This window comes from Protopterus annectens, chromosome 8.part0 (assembly GCF_019279795.1).
Source record: "Protopterus annectens isolate FY-2018-M chromosome 8.part0, PAN1.0, whole genome shotgun sequence".
Lineage (NCBI taxonomy): Eukaryota > Metazoa > Chordata > Ceratodontiformes > Protopteridae > Protopterus > Protopterus annectens.
The window spans coordinates 1,643,522,743-1,643,528,742 of NC_056741.1; positions in this window are offsets into that span (position 1 = coordinate 1,643,522,743).

Consider the following 6,000-nt stretch of genomic DNA (forward strand, 5'->3'; position numbering starts at 1 on the left):
TGCATATTTTCACTTTTTTCAAAGTTTTCTTCACTGTTTAGCTTAGTTTAGTTATATGGCTCAATATAGTTAAATTGTTACTGTTTGTGGTATTCAATTAGCATAGTTATATTTAAAGTTATTTTCTATTTGCACCTTTTGGTGCAATTTTTGGCCTTTGGCTGTTAATTTCTTCTTGGTATCCCTTGTACCAAGCTTACTATTTGGATTAGAGTAGGCACTTTTTGCGCACTTGTATTCTGTGTGTTTAAATAGAGTTTGGGGGGTTTCCGCTTACTATTTAGAGTTATTAGATTGCTGTTAGCATCATTTCGCTGATATTGCTAATATTGTTAACAGAACTTCATTCTGTTTGTATTTGCAGTTGACCTTGTGTTTTTGTTCTCCACTGTTCTGTTGAGTCTTTTTAAGTTAGAAGACCAGGCTAGGCCCGTTTAAGTTAGAGGACCTAGTTTTCATGGTATCTTCCTTTCAGCAGGGCTAGGCTCGTTTAAGTGAGAGGACCTAGTCCTATTCCTCCTTCTTTTTCTTCTGTGTGAGTGTGTTCTACTGATTTCAGAATGTCTAAAGAGAGTAAGGAGCATAAGCCATCCAGCTTCAAGAAATGTGTTAAGTCCTCCCAAAAGATGTCCTTAATGGATGGTCACGGTAATTGTGTTTACTGTTTAGGGGCCATCCATTTGCAGGGGACATGTTTATTTTGTCATGCATTTAGTTCTAGGGTGTTGTAGGAAAGGAAGAACAAGTTAATTCTTAAAGGTCTTCTTAAACCTTCCTTTGAAGAAGATTTGTCTAGTTCCTCCTCATCCTCCAAATCTGCTAAAGGAAAGTCTAAATCTGCCAAGAGGCCCTCCCCGGCACCGGCTGGTGTCTCGGAGCCACCTCTTAAAGTTGGGAAGACTGTCTCATCTGCTCCACAGATCTCAGAGCTGAGTGAGAGTGGCATTGTTGTTGCAGGGTTGGTTCCATGTTTTTTGGAACCAACCGCTGACACTCTTGAGGCTACTTCATGGAGCCGGTCTATGGACCCTCTATTGGCCTCCTTTTTATTGAAGTCTCTGTACCTCCCAGATCTCGATCTCCTATTATGTCATCCAGGTCTTCCAGGAGTTTATCGGAAGATGTGGAGAGGGTAGTGCTGAGACTTTTGAAGTCATCTGCTTTGCCTAAATTGTTGTTGGCTCCGACCCAATCGGCTCCATAGCCACTCGAGCCCATTCAACCCTCTGTGTTCATTCCTCCTCTGAGCCATGCTGGTCTTTCGGAGCTGGAGTGCTTGGTACCACCAGTAGAACCTTCGGCTCCAGCTCCCATTGTGGCTGTTTCAGAGCCGAGTTCTGCTCTGACACTTTCGGTGCCGTCCGTAGTGTCCAGGGGGTCGAAGCTCTCTGGTCGGCCCTGACAGGGATACTTGGAATCAAACTTCTTTGGTTCCGAGTCTTCCTCTCGGCGCATCGGCTAAGGTGAGTTTGGACCCTGCATCTATCTCGGAGCCGATGGCTTCCTCGGTCTCCTCAGAGCCGGAGAGGTCGGCTTTTGAGATGAGTGTGCTGTCACCGACTGTCAGCTCCTACCAGAGGTACCGGTACTCTTTGCCCCCCATAGCACCTACTTCTGTCTCAGCTCCTACTCCCTCCAGCAGCAGCAGAGACCCCCAGCCTCCAGAGCCACCGGCCGGTGGCCCCCACTCTTCTGAGACCTCCCCGAAATTTCCTTCCGTGGAGCCCCCACGGAAGAGGACTTGTAAGAGGAAGCATGTCAACTCCCAGGATGAGTTTTTGGCATCTGACACTGACCTCGATGAGTCAGAAGTGTCACCCAAGTCGTCCTCTGATGTCTCTTTCGTAAACATCCTGGAGATCCTTAAACAGAGGTGCGGCTGGCCCACTGTCACCCCTTCTGATGAGGGGTCGGTGTACCTGAAGGCTTTCGGATCTCAGCCTTCTGCCTATTGGGTGTCTCCACTTTTCGATGAACTGATGGATTTAGTTAATCGAAAGGTGTGGGATACTCCTGATGCCGTGGAGCCATTTCCTAGGACACCGAACAAGTTCCTTTATTCCCCTCCAGGAAAAGACTTTTTATCGAAAGGTGTGCCTGTAGATGCCATGGTGGTGGTGGCAGCCACTAAGAAGGAGTTAGCTGAGACGACTTCTGTTCATCTAGCGAATAAGGAGTCTCGAATGATGGACAGATATGGGAAGCATATCTTTTCTTCAGCGGCATTTATCCTTGGATCACTGAATTACATTACTCACTTTACAAGGCTCCAGAGAGATATTCTTAGAGTTAGGAGATTCTGTACAAGGTACATGTACTGAGGGAGTCCCTGACAAGGTTTCTGCCCAATTGTCCACCTTGACCTCTATCGCCAACTTCTCCATGTGGCTTATTTCATATGTGGCCGATGGTGCGAGTAGGGCAGCGGGTTCAGGAATTTCCCTGAGGTGTCATTCATAGATGCATTTGTGTAACTTTGCAGAACCATTTGTCTACCTTTACCAGTGCCCCATTCAATGGTTCCTCATTGTTTGGATGCAAGGTAAAGGACACTCACCCGGTGCGAGCAAGAAGGAAAAACACTCTCTGCCATGGGAGTACATTTTACTGTTCCCTTTAGACCATACTCTAAGGCTCAGAGGGGTGGTAAAATGTGGTTCAAGAAGTCCCAGAGGTTTTTCCAGGAGGCACAGGGTGATTCCTCCTTCAGAGGCAAAGGAGGAGGAGGAAATGGTAGACGTTGCCCTAGAGGCAGGGGCGGTCCGCAAAACTAGGGAGCTTGCAATTCCTTTCTGGGCCAGCCTTACCAGAGCTCCTGATGTGGGGCCCAACTGTGCTTCTCTGGGTCCAGTCGAGTTCACATTTCTTTGTATCCAGATGCCCGGCTAAGTATCATTCAAGACAGGTGGGTGCAAAGAATTATTACCAGAGGTTATGTAATAACCTTTTCTCTTCCACCTTTTGTTCCCAAGAAGATCCCAGATGTCCCACACAATCATAGGGATCAGGCAACTGTGGAGGTTAACAAGTTGCTGTCAAAAAGAGTCATCCAAACCGTCCCAGCAGACCAAATAGGATCCGGAACTTACTCCAGATTCTTTAGTGCCAAAACGTACAGGGGACTGGAGGCCGATTCTGGACTTCAGTAGATTGAAGGAATCAGTAAAGGACAAGTTCCGGATGGTAACACTGCAGTCTATACTCCCGTTGTTAAGGAAAGACAATTGGATGTGCTCAACAGATCTCCAAGATGCTTACTACCACATAAAAATGGACAGGGCGTCAAGGAAGTCCATCTGCTCTTCCGGCTAGGAACCAGTCACTTCCAGTTCCGTGCTCTGCTCTTTGGTCTCACCGCAGCCCCCAGGGTGTTAACCAAATGTATGGCAGTAGTGACAGCTCATCTGAGATGTCGAGAATTCCAGGTGTTTCCGTATTTGGACGACTGGCTCCTGACTGCCCCCACCAGGCATCTACTCCTTCAGAGCAGGGACAATACTATTCAGCTTTCTGCCCAACTGGGAATCTCTATAAATTGGGAAAAATCTACCGTATTGCCCTCTCAATCTCTGAATTTTATAGTTGCAGAGATAAAAAACAGTAAACATGGTGGTTCATCTTCCTGCTGAAAGGGCACAGAACCTGGTGCTTCAAATTCAGTTTCTTCTCCCCTTGTGAAGGGTCAAAGCGAAGATTGTTCTGCAGCTCCTTGGGACCATGAGTTCCACCATACTATTAGTGCCACTAGCCAGGTTACACATGAGAATTCTTCAGTGGCTCCTGTCGTCTCAATGGTCCTTTCAGCACTTTCCATTATCCCATCACATTCTACTGACAGAATCTTGCAAGAAGGGCCTCCTTTGGTGGACATTAGCCAATCAACTGACCACGGGCTCTTCAATTGTTCCTCACCAACCCATTGCCACTGTGACCACAGATGCCTCACAGATAGGGTGGGGGGGGCGTTATCTAGGCAGGACTGTCCACGGCACATGGCAAGACCATGAGGCCTACCTGCATATCACCGTTCTAGAGATGAGGGCAGTGCTCCTGGAATTGCAAGCACTTCACAATCTTCTTCCTCTGGGGACTATTGCAATACAGTTAGACATGTCGGTAGTATGGTATATCAACAAACAGGGTGGGACCAGATTTAACCCACTCTGTGGAGAGGCCATGCGAGTTTGGGAATGGGCAATATCTTCCCAGCGCTTTCCGGTGGCAATGCACATTCCAGGGACGGTCAACGTGATAGCCGACAAGCTCAGACGGGCGATCCTGTTGCCTCACGAGTGGTCTCTGAAACAGGAAACAACGGAACAGATTTTCCACAGGTGGGGACAGCCTTGCTGCGATCTCTTTGCCAGTCCAATCAATGCCAAATGCAGCAGCTACTTTTCCCTCATCCCCCCCCTCGGGGGAGTCACCCAGAGATGCACTTGTTCACGATTGGCCCCTGGGTCTCCTGTATGCCTTTCCTCTCATTCACAAGGTGATTCAGAAAGTGAAAATGGCTGGGAAGCAAATTGATCCTCATTGCTCCTTACTGGCCTTGTCAGGTTTGGTTCCCCTTCCTCAGGCCTCTTCTCCTGGATGATCCTTGGATTCTGGACCCAGTTCCAGACCTGTTGATTCACATGTCAGGTTCACGTCACCCCTCGTTACACACCCTCAGTTTGACAGCTTGGCTGCTCTAATTCCATCCCTAGTCAGGCTTCATGACTTCTCATCTTCCGTGACTCATATCCTTAGGTCTTCTCATAAACCTTCCACCAGAAAGCTTTATTCCAGTAAATGGAAAAGATTCTCTCTTTGGGTGGAAAAAATAGATGTTGACCCCTTCACTGCCTCCACTCCAGTAGTTTTGGAATTTCTTTCTGAACTATTTCACCAAGGATCTGCGGCTGCCACTATCAGAGTCCAATTGGCAGCGATTTCAAATTTCCATTTGGGGTTTCCAGATTCTAACTTGATGTCTCATAAATTGTGCAAAACTTTCCTCAAAGGCGCCACTTTACTATGACCTCTGGTTCAAGAGCCTGTGGACTCATGGGATTTAAACTGTGTTATCAAAATTAACATCTCCACCTTTTGAGCCTTTTCATTCATGCTCCTTGAAGTTCTTGTCTTGGAAGATGTTTTTGGTGGTTATCACGTCTGCCAGATGGGTGTCAGAATTGCAAACCTTGTCTGTTAAACTGCCTTATCTGACTTTTCATAAAGACAAGGTGTCCTTTCATACTAACCCTTCCTTTGTCCCTAAGGTTTGTTCCCATACCACCTTGAATCAGTCCATAGAACTTCCGGTTTTCTTTCCGAATCACTCCAATGCCGCTGAGTACAGGTTTCACCAAATGGATGTCCATAGACAATTACATTTTTATTTGCACTGGACTAAAGACATTAGAAAATCGGATCAATTGTTCATTTCCTTCTCTGAATCCAGGTTGGGCTTACCAGTTTCCAAAGTGACTCTCTAACTGGATTTCTAGCTATATAGCTTATGTTTACAGTTATGAGGATAAACCTTTACCCTTTAAAATCAAGGCTCATTCTACCAGATCTCAATCTACCTCTGCAGCCTTTCAAGCCAGGTGTCCACTTGACAATATTTGTGCAGCTGCTACGTGGGCTACCCCTCACACTTTTATTACTCATTACAAGTTGGATTTAACCTCCAGGGGTAGAGCATCTTTTGGTTTCACGGTACTCAGGAGTATTTTTCCTTGAGCCACCCAAGGATAAGGTGCTAGGGACGCTGTCCCATATGTAAAGAATGAAAGGGAGATAGGACTACTTAACATAAAGAAGTTATGTACTTCCTATAATGTTCCATGTTAGTAGTCTATCTCACCCTTCATTCTTTCGAACCCACCCTCCTGCCCCCATCCTTGAAGTACCCGGAGACAAAAATATACTAATTTCATTATTTATGGAGACTTTTTAGTATTGACTTTTTCTGTGGGCTGTTTTATTTCTTCTAGTCAGCAGCAAACAAGA